At 32.3% G+C, this 13,191-nt stretch overlaps 1 protein-coding gene and 1 pseudogene across 1 annotated transcript in view; both read right to left on the reverse strand.

The window, feature by feature from the left end:
• The window catches only part of LOC21384679 (probable linoleate 9S-lipoxygenase 5), a 22,283-nt gene that overhangs the window by 6,841 nt on the left and 2,251 nt on the right, over window positions 1–13,191 (reverse strand). The window lies entirely within an intron of this gene.
• On the reverse strand, window positions 8,740–11,915 carry LOC21384680 (annotated as a pseudogene).

Genomic DNA, 13,191 nt, shown 5'->3' on the forward strand with positions numbered 1-13,191 from the left:
ATTTTATTATAATAAAATTTAAAATTTAAATTTAAATTAGTGAAGTGAACCGAATTTTAGTATTTTTTGAGTGGGGGAATTTTTTATTTTTAATGCATTGAATAAAATAAATTGAAGACTTGGGGGGATGGGGTTATTGTACATTTAAGACTTTACCAACTTTGTCTTCATCTCCTTTGTCCTCTTGCGGAGTTTGACGAAGGGAAATGAGGAACTTACAAAAGAAATCAATATGAGTTGTGAAGTGAACCGAATTTTAGTATTTTTTGAGTGGGGGAATTTTTTATTTTTAATGCATTGAATAAAATAAATTGAAGACTTGGGGGGATGGGGTTATTGTACATTTAAGACTTTACCAACTTTGTCTTCATCTCCTTTGTCCTCTTGCGGAGTTTGACGAAGGGAAATGAGGAACTTACAAAAGAAATCAATATGAGTTTCTATGTTGAGCAAAACAAATAAAATAAAATAAAAATATTCTATGAATTTTTTTTTTTTTTTTTTTTTTTTTTTTTTTTTTTTTTAGGGCCCGAAGATGAAAAGTTTATAAAGCCTATCAAAAGTTGACTTGAATTATTCTAAAGAACATATGCGAAAATTCAAGGTTCTGAGCAGGCTAGAAAAGAATAATACTATTACCACTTATCATCACGTATTTTTACAAAGTGTAATTCGGAATTCAGGACCCAAGCACTTTTACATGTCAATCTTATAAATCGTAGTCAATAAAAAACAAAAAGTAATGAAGTCCTAAACTTTGTGATTAGATATTATATATATGTTTAAATTTTATTTACAGTTGATGTAATATGCAAAAGTAAAAGACATAACGTGATAATTATAATGTAATGTTGGAGAGATTGTACATCAATAAGTTTAATCATGCAAAATTGTAATACACCTCTCCAACATTAATATTATGTTAAATAACTTCCATTTACGTGTTAAAGTTGAATTGACCGTGTACTGAAAGATTCAGAATTATGATTCAGAATCATCTTCAATTTATGTGTGTTTTTTGTGTGAGAAAATACTATAACGAATTACGAACTATGATTCGAATCATAGCATAGATATACCAACTAAACGCACATGCCATACGTTACATGTGAGTATATACGGTTCAAGATTTCAAGACATTACTGATTTTTTTGCTGGTTTAAGACATTTTTATTCTTTTATTCTTGGCAACACCTAGCATTATACTACATACCTTCATCTTGTTACTTTCGGTTTTCTTTAGATTTTAAATGTTGGTTATAGTTCAACGTTTTCTTTTTCTTTTTTTTTTTTAATTATCTTTGAACTGTTGCTGGTGGCTAGACGTTCTCTCCCGATTTTTTTCATCCTGTATCATTTGATACATATACTCCATAACGTTACGTTAAAAGGCGCATTTGGCATAAATTTAAGTCCGTACGGACACATTTGTAGTGCGGAAGTGTGAACAGTGAACATGCAGCTTTGCACGTGGCTCTTACTTTTGTTAAAGATTAAAAGCCAACCGAGAATACAGTGTTTCCCCGTCTACAAAAAGAGTATATATATATATAATATTTTTTTTATTTAAGTATATAATAGATGTAAATTGTTTTCTAAGAGAATGCTATAGTAAATGCCCGTGTATTATATGTATGGTGAGTCCTTTTTATAAACCAATGGAATGCGTAATCAAAGGGTATTGTAGTGGCCGCATCGGTGTAGCCAAAAAGCCCGCTTCACCGTAAAAATTGTCCATACTATATAGGCTCATCAAGAAACACATAAAATTTGTAAAAACGGTAATATCACAGAAGTTAATGAACATGCCCATATTATATAGGCTTCTCAAGAAACACATAAAATTTGTGAAAACGGTAATATCACAAGAAGTTATTGAACATCTAGAAATAGTCATCTAAAACTCTGTTACATATTTTTAACGACAACGTTACGATTTACGTTCAATGACTATCGTATTATGTTTTTTACTTAATACATATTACATTATAGGAACCGTCTCACTAATATAATTGTAGATATATGTTTTATATAGTAATGTTGAAATAACCTTCTAGAATAGGTTTTAAATCTTTATTTGACATTCATATACCATAGAGATTTTTTTTGCTAGAGAATTGATGAAATTGAGATAAAATCTATGTTTATTACTTTATATAATATATTAAACTGAAACGTTCTTTCTTAGAAAACGGATCACTCGGATATGTGTATGGAATGAAAGCTTGACAGTCAATGCTTATAATTTATAGAATGGTTATGTGACCGTGAGTATGAACACACGAATATAGAATCAATTCACCTTATTAAAACAAGAGAGAAAGATAAAAAGAAAATAGAATAATTAATGCTCAATTAAAGCCAGTTGTAGTTCTTAATTAATTCTCTTCTTCTTGTGGTTACTTTATTCATGCGTTTCTTTTGCCTGACGGTTGGAATAAAAAGTTAGCATCGATGCATGTCTAGCTTTGCATAGACCAACTAGGAAATTTTCATGATTAAATATTATATCATATTCTACGTAATTGATTACGGTCGTTATATATGTATTTGATATGAATTTCTTTTTGTGTTCACAAAAGGTAGCAAGTATTGAGAATTGACTAAGACGCTTCTTCTTACGTTCAGACTGGTATTTGTTTATAGTATATGTAAAAGACTTGGTCAAGTTATTGTCTAGGAGTAAGACTTTTAACAACTTAGTCCTTGAATAGTAATTACTAATTAATGCCCTTGTGGCCTTGTCCTGTTTTGGATGTTGACTTAGGGATTTTCTTCTTTTCTGTTTTATGTATATTAAAAGTAAAATTATACGGTGGAACCCCTCAAATACTTTCACAAGTCGAAGCTATACTTTTAATTGTTAAATTTGTATATGTTTGCATTAAAAATTTATAATTTGTTGCACAGAATTACTCTCTATATAGATCGGCTAAGATGTTAAAAAGAAGGGAAAAAAAAGTTGCCAAGATCTCATAGATTTAGCTTTTAGATATGATAAGTTTCATGAAGACTTTTTTTTAATTATTATTATTATTTTTTTAAAAGTGCTTTTGATATAAAGGAACCAAGTGTGCAGAATTAGGGTCTTTCTAGTGGTCAGGAATATAGAGATGCTTAACATAAGCAAAAATTTCAAAGGACGGGCTATAATTAACATCAAAGGAAATTCTCTCAGATTCTCAATTTCATCAGAGCATGTCGTAATTCTAAAACAAGAATAATATAAAGTAATTAAAAAACTCAATTAACAAAGTAGTTTTTAGGTGTTCATATTTGGCAAAGGTCAACGCGATATGGGAAGTGTGAAATTAACGTGAAGTATATGTTCAATTGAGCCATTTTTAAAGCAATATTATACTTCATGTTCCAATTATAAATTTAGCACTTGATAAAAAAAAAAAACACTCTCTAATGTATGTTATTTGTTGTGAAAAATTTATCATATGCTATACTTTATAGTAAATTTATCATCAAATATGTCATATGATAAATTTAGCACTTAATTGCTATTGGTTGATATGGTAACTTTTTTTATTTAATCATTACTACTTTTACTTTTTCAAATTATTTTAAAATTAAAAGATTACTTTTATAACTTTTAAGGTTTAATAATTATATATATATATATATAATTTAACATTTTAAATAACATTATGTATTAGAGTACAAATAAAAATAACATGTCTTATCATATTTTTTAGTGTTAAATATACAATTGGAGATGGTCTTACAATTTCTAAATTGACCAACTATTTGTTTAAGTGCATGACATAGTCAACGTGAAAAGCTACATTAATATATGGTTATGTGACTCTATGTATCTATAAGAACAATATTTATGGAAATATTATAAGGGCACCGCTATTTTAACCGTTCCATTAAAATTAAAAAGGTCTGATTCTAGAGCAATTCTATATGTAGCGTTGTAAATTTGAAACGTGATACTTATAAATAAGATCTTTAAAAAAATAATCACACGATTAAATAACAGTTCTTATCAATAAAGAAAATAAATAGTCCCTCCTACAGAAGTTCCATATTATAATGCACAAGTACTGCGTTTTGTTTTTAAGCAATCGTTTGTTCTTGCTATTGCAATCTACCTATTTTTGTTTTATCAGTGGATCTTGTGATGAGCTAGACAGTTAGAGATCAACACGCAGTTTTGCCTTGACCAACTTGCAAATATTTCTTATTTATCTTGATCCTATACTCGTCTAGGATTTTGATAGGTTTCTTGAGCAACTTGCATATGTTAATTAAATAATCAGCCAATCGAAAACATTAAAATTCCAATGATGATATAAGATTTGATTGGTACACAGGAAAAGTTAGGTACACTGAATCTATCAAAAAAAAAAAAAAACTGCCATTTACGTGTTAAAGTTGAATTAATCGTGTGTACTGAAAGATTCAGAATTATGATTCAGAATCATCTTCAATTTATGTGTGTTTTTTGTGTGAGAAAATACTATAACGAATTACGAACTATGATTCGAATCATAGCATAGATATACCAACTAAACGCACATGCCATACGTTACATGTGAGTATATACGGTTCAAGATTTCAAGACATTACTGATTTTTTTGCTGGTTTAAGACATTTTTATTCTTTTATTCTTGGCAACACCTAGCATTATACTACATACCTTCATCTTGTTACTTTCGGTTTTCTTTAGATTTTAAATGTTGGTTATAGTTCAACGTTTTCTTTTTCTTTTTTTTTTTTAATTATCTTTGAACTGTTGCTGGTGGCTAGACGTTCTCTCCCGATTTTTTTCATCCTGTATCATTTGATACATATACTCCATAACGTTACGTTAAAAGGCGCATTTGGCATAAATTTAAGTCCGTACGGACACATTTGTAGTGCGGAAGTGTGAACAGTGAACATGCAGCTTTGCACGTGGCTCTTACTTTTGTTAAAGATTAAAAGCCAACCGAGAATACAGTGTTTCCCCGTCTACAAAAAGAGTATATATATATATAATATTTTTTTTATTTAAGTATATAATAGATGTAAATTGTTTTCTAAGAGAATGCTATAGTAAATGCCCGTGTATTATATGTATGGTGAGTCCTTTTTATAAACCAATGGAATGCGTAATCAAAGGGTATTGTAGTGGCCGCATCGGTGTAGCCAAAAAGCCCGCTTCACCGTAAAAATTGTCCATACTATATAGGCTCATCAAGAAACACATAAAATTTGTAAAAACGGTAATATCACAGAAGTTAATGAACATGCCCATATTATATAGGCTTCTCAAGAAACACATAAAATTTGTGAAAACGGTAATATCACAAGAAGTTATTGAACATCTAGAAATAGTCATCTAAAACTCTGTTACATATTTTTAACGACAACGTTACGATTTACGTTCAATGACTATCGTATTATGTTTTTTACTTAATACATATTACATTATAGGAACCGTCTCACTAATATAATTGTAGATATATGTTTTATATAGTAATGTTGAAATAACCTTCTAGAATAGGTTTTAAATCTTTATTTGACATTCATATACCATAGAGATTTTTTTTGCTAGAGAATTGATGAAATTGAGATAAAATCTATGTTTATTACTTTATATAATATATTAAACTGAAACGTTCTTTCTTAGAAAACGGATCACTCGGATATGTGTATGGAATGAAAGCTTGACAGTCAATGCTTATAATTTATAGAATGGTTATGTGACCGTGAGTATGAACACACGAATATAGAATCAATTCACCTTATTAAAACAAGAGAGAAAGATAAAAAGAAAATAGAATAATTAATGCTCAATTAAAGCCAGTTGTAGTTCTTAATTAATTCTCTTCTTCTTGTGGTTACTTTATTCATGCGTTTCTTTTGCCTGACGGTTGGAATAAAAAGTTAGCATCGATGCATGTCTAGCTTTGCATAGACCAACTAGGAAATTTTCATGATTAAATATTATATCATATTCTACGTAATTGATTACGGTCGTTATATATGTATTTGATATGAATTTCTTTTTGTGTTCACAAAAGGTAGCAAGTATTGAGAATTGACTAAGACGCTTCTTCTTACGTTCAGACTGGTATTTGTTTATAGTATATGTAAAAGACTTGGTCAAGTTATTGTCTAGGAGTAAGACTTTTAACAACTTAGTCCTTGAATAGTAATTACTAATTAATGCCCTTGTGGCCTTGTCCTGTTTTGGATGTTGACTTAGGGATTTTCTTCTTTTCTGTTTTATGTATATTAAAAGTAAAATTATACGGTGGAACCCCTCAAATACTTTCACAAGTCGAAGCTATACTTTTAATTGTTAAATTTGTATATGTTTGCATTAAAAATTTATAATTTGTTGCACAGAATTACTCTCTATATAGATCGGCTAAGATGTTAAAAAGAAGGGAAAAAAAAGTTGCCAAGATCTCATAGATTTAGCTTTTAGATATGATAAGTTTCATGAAGACTTTTTTTTAATTATTATTATTATTTTTTTAAAAGTGCTTTTGATATAAAGGAACCAAGTGTGCAGAATTAGGGTCTTTCTAGTGGTCAGGAATATAGAGATGCTTAACATAAGCAAAAATTTCAAAGGACGGGCTATAATTAACATCAAAGGAAATTCTCTCAGATTCTCAATTTCATCAGAGCATGTCGTAATTCTAAAACAAGAATAATATAAAGTAATTAAAAAACTCAATTAACAAAGTAGTTTTTAGGTGTTCATATTTGGCAAAGGTCAACGCGATATGGGAAGTGTGAAATTAACGTGAAGTATATGTTCAATTGAGCCATTTTTAAAGCAATATTATACTTCATGTTCCAATTATAAATTTAGCACTTGATAAAAAAAAAAAACACTCTCTAATGTATGTTATTTGTTGTGAAAAATTTATCATATGCTATACTTTATAGTAAATTTATCATCAAATATGTCATATGATAAATTTAGCACTTAATTGCTATTGGTTGATATGGTAACTTTTTTTATTTAATCATTACTACTTTTACTTTTTCAAATTATTTTAAAATTAAAAGATTACTTTTATAACTTTTAAGGTTTAATAATTATATATATATATATATAATTTAACATTTTAAATAACATTATGTATTAGAGTACAAATAAAAATAACATGTCTTATCATATTTTTTAGTGTTAAATATACAATTGGAGATGGTCTTACAATTTCTAAATTGACCAACTATTTGTTTAAGTGCATGACATAGTCAACGTGAAAAGCTACATTAATATATGGTTATGTGACTCTATGTATCTATAAGAACAATATTTATGGAAATATTATAAGGGCACCGCTATTTTAACCGTTCCATTAAAATTAAAAAGGTCTGATTCTAGAGCAATTCTATATGTAGCGTTGTAAATTTGAAACGTGATACTTATAAATCAGATCTTTAAAAAAATAATCACACGGTTAAATAACAGTTCCTATCAATAAAGAAAATAAATAGTCCCTCCTACAGAAGTTCCATATTATAATGCACAAGTACTGCGTTTTGTTTTTAAGCAATCGTTTGTTCTTGCTATTGCAATCTACCTATTTTTGTTTTATCAGTGGATCTTGTGATGAGCTAGACAGTTAGAGATCAACACGCAGTTTTGCCTTGACCAACTTGCAAATATTTCTTATTTATCTTGATCCTATACTCGTCTAGGATTTTGATAGGTTTCTTGAGCAACTTGCATATGTTAATTAAATAATCAGCCAATCGAAAACATTAAAATTCCAATGATGATATAAGATTTGATTGGTACACAGGAAAAGTTAGGTACACTGAATCTATCAAAAAAAAAAAAAAATCTCGTGTCACAAACTTATCTATAGATTATTTCATGAAAATCTATTCTTGACATATTACGTTAGGCACTTCTACTAGCCAAATGTTCAAAATAGACCAAGAAAAAGAAATATATAACATTTGCTGTCTACACTTGTACTATATATATATATATATATATTGAATACTATATGGAAATACTGATTGGTGGATGTTCTCTCTTCTTCCTGGAAGGAGAGGCAATAGAATTTCACTTTATTTTATCTTCGAATCTCTGTTTAGCAAATGGACCAGAAAACATCTTTCTTGATTTCAGTGTTCAAACTTTAATTGTATTCTTTTAGGGTTTCAGTCTTTCTTAGAGGAGTTTTGCAGAAACTTCTTAGTTCAGTGGTTAGATGAACTGGTCAAGGCCTACCAGAATATGACACCCCCACAAAAAAAAAAAAAAAAAAAAGCTTTCTGAAATTATTGAAGTTCTTATCCACAAGGAAAAATCAAGAAGCTGAGAGATGACAAGGAACTTGGCCAAGTTGAATCTGCCAAACCAAAGAACTCCATGAGGACTAAATTACCCCTTTTTTTTTTCCCCCCAAAATCAGACTTATTTAATGAAGAAAAAGACACAATTCCTCAACCACCAAGTCCAAGGACACAGGAAGCCATGTAATGATGGAAATAAAGAGCCTTAATTAATGTGATTTCAAAGGACTCATAATAGTAGGAATAATAGCTAAGAGGATAAAACACATTGGAGCCAACAACTTTTTAGCTTATCGTTAAAGCACCTTCAAATCAGGGGCATAGTGCTAAAAGGAATTCTGTTATTCCTGACACCATTATATCAAAGAACAAAGCTGTGGATACACACCAAGGAACTTTAGAATAGTGCAATATTTCACCTTTTTTTTTGTGTGTTTTTCAAAGAATTTTGATTTGTTTTTCCATTGTTTCACAACTGTTTGAGAAAGAACCGATTTCGGGTTTTCATTCACATATCTTTAAAAACAACTTTTAGCTACAAATCTTGCACGTAGCGGATTATAGATATGGCTAATAGAAAGCTTTAGCACTTTGTTGTTAAACATAAAGTACAGATTATGCATAGGGCCAGCAAAAATGCTTCAAGCATTTCTACTTGCAAATGCCCTTATTCCAACCAGGCCCTACTCCTTTTTCCCGAAAAAGGGGAGAAAAAAAAAAACAGAGAGAAGAATCAGAAAGACTAAACAACAACTTCAAAGAGAAGCTTTCTGTTGAGGCAGAAAAGCTTAGATTGATATGCTGTTAGGAATTCCCCTGGCAGTGAGTCCTTCTTCACTTGAAGGACAGAGCAAAGTGTACGGAAACTTAACTGGACCGACACGGTTCTTCAGCGTCTTATCGTTGTTCCTACTCATAATTCTGTCCTCAATTTGAGCAAGTTTCTCTCCAAATCTCTCAAAGGCTTTAGTTGGTTCAGCATCTGCAGTCCATTCAGGAGTGTCTCTTTGCCCAAGGTAGACCTCATCCGAGGCATGCCTTGACAAAATCTCTATGAGTGAAACGCCGAGAATGGTCTGCTCCTGAGCGGTAATTGTCTTCAAGAAGGCCATATCAGGGTTAGTCATAAGCTCCTCATACTCCGGAGTACCCTCTTCAGGCATGAACCGACGGCTCACTGTTGGACGGTTCGGAAGGTAGCCTGCATAAGGGTACTGCCCAAAGTTGACTGCTGCATGAAGAGCAGAAGCAATCCATATAACCGTGGTGCACGTCTCTGTTAGATCTTTACGAGTCTGCATTGTAGGCCACCAAGGTTCGTCTTTCTTGTCCCCATGACCCACCTCTCTGAGTTCCTTCCACCATGCTTGGAGTTCTACATCTTTCTGAACAATATCATCTGTCTTGTAGGAGAAAAAGCAATACTCTTCTACCCATGTTTTAGTTGCAGACCAGATTTCGAGCCCATCAACAGCAAACGGGTAGTCCTCTATAACTAGGCGAAGACCGTGTCGAGAGTTTGGATCCTTTACTGCCATTCCTCTGCATACAACCAAGGAATTTTAGTATTTCATTGAACTAAAATCTTAATAAATCTTAACAATGGTTTTCTATATGGAACTAATAGATTTTACTTGAAAGAAAAATAACAATCTAGACATGAATGATTTACCTCTTGATGAGATCTGCTGGGAGCCCTTGCTCAGTTAAAACCCAGTTATGCTTATAAACTACTGATGACATTTCCATGGCGAACTTTGCTGGGAAAACGGTCATCTCCAAAATGCCCTCGGCGTTAATGAGAGCCTGCCTACCGAAGGCATTTATGTTCATAGTATCACGAAAGTGAGGCTGCAGGAGTTTGTAAATTGGATGGAGCGCACTTAGCTGCCTGTTTGTTGCTATCACAAATGGCTCAATAACAGCATGAGTATTCAACCTGTAGCCAATTCCAACATTAAAAATAATAATATAAGAAACCCGAACTAATTTTTCAAATCTTTCTTAGAGACTAGAGAGTTTTACCAGTGGCTAATTAGCTGATGATAGCCAGAGTCATTAACAGCCGCATAAGCTTTGGCCAGCTGCCAAATGGTGCTTTCAGCACCTTCTTCAGCTGGTGTATATGCTTTGCTAACAGCACCATATTGATCACCATCTGGATGTGGTAAGCTTAACTCGATTGCCAATGGCTTCAAAGTGCCGTCTTTTTTCAGGAAAAGGAATGTCCTGCTGGCATAAGTCTTCGTTGCAGTTGTGTTTATCCTCCTCAAGTATGGCATAAAGGCATCATGGTAGTCCAATATAAATAACTTGTTGCTCTTGAGAGCCTATTCAGCCAAATTGGTTTCTAGTAAGAAATCATTAAACCACTATATCTGCAGGCCTTGAAACTTAAAAATTAAAAATTAAGACAAAAAATCGAGCTAGGAACATGACCTCGTTCACGCGAGACCATCCAAGTTGTTCTTGATATGTGCTTCAGTGATTTTACTGCTTTTATCGCCATACACTTTAGGATCCAGCTTGCTAGTTGGTGGGAATTCCTGTAATTAAATCAGGAATGAGAACAAACAAAAGTGGAAACCGACATTTTGGCTGTTAGGAAGACTGAGAAAAGATAAGTAAATCGAAACTTTGAAGTTTTAAATTACTTGGAGAAGGCGAATGATGAGAGGGTTCACTCCAGCAAGCATTTCCCTAGCAAATTCTTCATCACTCCTCCATGCGGACCTATCCTCTGCTCAAAATTACTCAGATATCACCATTAAAGTAAAAGACCAAAAAGAAAAAAAAAAAAAAAAAACATAACATGTGAGAGGAAAAATAAAGCACTTGCTTAAAAGAAGAAATTTACCTTTAATGACATGAGGCATTGGAAATCTGAGGCCTCTTTCACCGTCAGTTCTAAACATTTCCTTCAGCATCTGAGAAGGAATGCTTTCTCTTATCTCTTCGATCAATCCTGAAGGCATTGGAAGTCCTCCTTCGTACATGTCAAGTACATCTTGGAAGCTGTCAAACTCTCCCGGGGTATCATCAAACTTGGAATTTAGCACAGGTTTAACGACTTGAGCCAAGGCTTTGAAACCGTAAGCAACGAAGTCGGACATCTTCACATGACCAAACCGTTCGTCTCTTGGAACATAAACATTTATGCTTGTAAGAAGACTCAGCCTACTCTCGCACTTAGGATCTGTTGTATGCGTGAGTGTTAATCAAAGGCACAAGAACTCGACTCAAAGCACGAACAGAATGTGAAGAAACAAAATAGTCTAACCTGTCTTGGTGGGTTCTCTGCCAGTTCTTCCCCTACGAGGATAAGGGAAATCAGCAGACCCTCCAAGAGTTTGGCGAACATGGTGTTGACTCTTATCGGGATCACCCAAATCATTGTAGTGAGCATAATCATAGACTCTGTCCCATTCCTGAAGCTCTCTTTTCCCATCTCCTCTCAAGTTCACTAGCTCTTGCTCTCTGTACTTGCGCAGCGGTTCACTGCACAAGACCCCCCATAAACGTCAATTACCTAAACAAACACTCTCAGTAGAACTGGTTATGTCAGGAATTAGTTTGAACAGGCTGTAAACTGTTTTTGTCCTAGTTCTTTCCTCATCACTTTTCAAGTCCTTGGAACTGAACATTTTATCTAAGATTGATTTCAAAAATTTCTCCTGATCTATGGCTTGTGACTCAGTGTACCCCGAACTTAAAATGTTTATAAACATACCCCTTAACTGCTACAAGAAACCCCCCTCCATTCAATTCCATCCAAAGTTTGGAGAAAATAAGACATGTAGTAATATGTAGAGTTTTTCATTTTGAAAAATCCATCTTAAACTATAACTTGTGTCTCAATTTATCCATGAACTTTACGTTACACTTTGGGCGCATTACTTTCATGGAAAAGAAAAGAGGAAGAGTAATTACCTTTCCCAACTAATAATGTATTTACTTATAAAATCAATAAGAGAGTTTAATAGGCCCAATACAATATAAAAAATGAGAAAATAGAATGCCAAACCCGCACCCTTGTGGTATTGATTATCTGTTAAAGTGAATGAATGTCAAATTTATTAAATATATATTTAATCAATTCATATGTTATAATCCAACGATTATTTAATTGTGTTGGCCTGATCTCGGTCCTCTTAAGTGTCTGAGCCGGGCCGGCCCAAACACCCTTTTATTTTTATTGTTTTTAATACCTTATAAATTTCAGGCCGAAGTAGGCTCATCGGACTTTAGAGCCGGTGCGGGTCGACTTCCTCTCTCTAGGGCTGGCCGGCCCCACCTAATAAAAATAACGGGCTAGACCAGCCCCAAATCCAGACTTTCACCTCTAGATTACTCTGTTTATGTTTAGTAAATACTGAAGAAAATTTGATTGTTTTCCAATTCTATCACTAATAAACAAGTAAACATTAAAAAGTAAATCAATGATTCTCATTTCTATTTGTATATTTTACCTTTCTCATTGACGCTTTAATAAACGTGACCTTAAAGTCCGGAGATGTATAATAGTTTCTTAAGACATTATTTCTAATGAATTGGCTACAACAACACTTTCCATGACATGTTCTTTCAGTGATAGATTCCAACACGTTGTAGGCTTTTTTTTTATAGTAAATTACATCACTGCACCTTAACTTTTTTTTTTTTTTTTTTTTTTCATAATTTTTTTTTTTTTTTTTTTTTCCATAATACATTTCAAAGTTTCAATTTTAACAAATTGCACGTTAAACTTTAAAGACTATAGCAATCAAAGTCTACTGACAGACGTTATCATAGTTCGGGACATAAGATTCACCCGTGATCTAGTTTTAAAGATGATGAGCTTTGCCTTTTACGTACAAAACTCATGTCTTAAACAGCTTCATAACTCTCAATGTATTACGCAAAAAAAAAAAAAAAAAAAAA

The sequence above is a fragment of the Morus notabilis genome, unplaced genomic scaffold (assembly GCF_000414095.1).
Source record: "Morus notabilis unplaced genomic scaffold, ASM41409v2 Scaffold7987, whole genome shotgun sequence".
Lineage (NCBI taxonomy): Eukaryota > Viridiplantae > Streptophyta > Magnoliopsida > Rosales > Moraceae > Morus > Morus notabilis.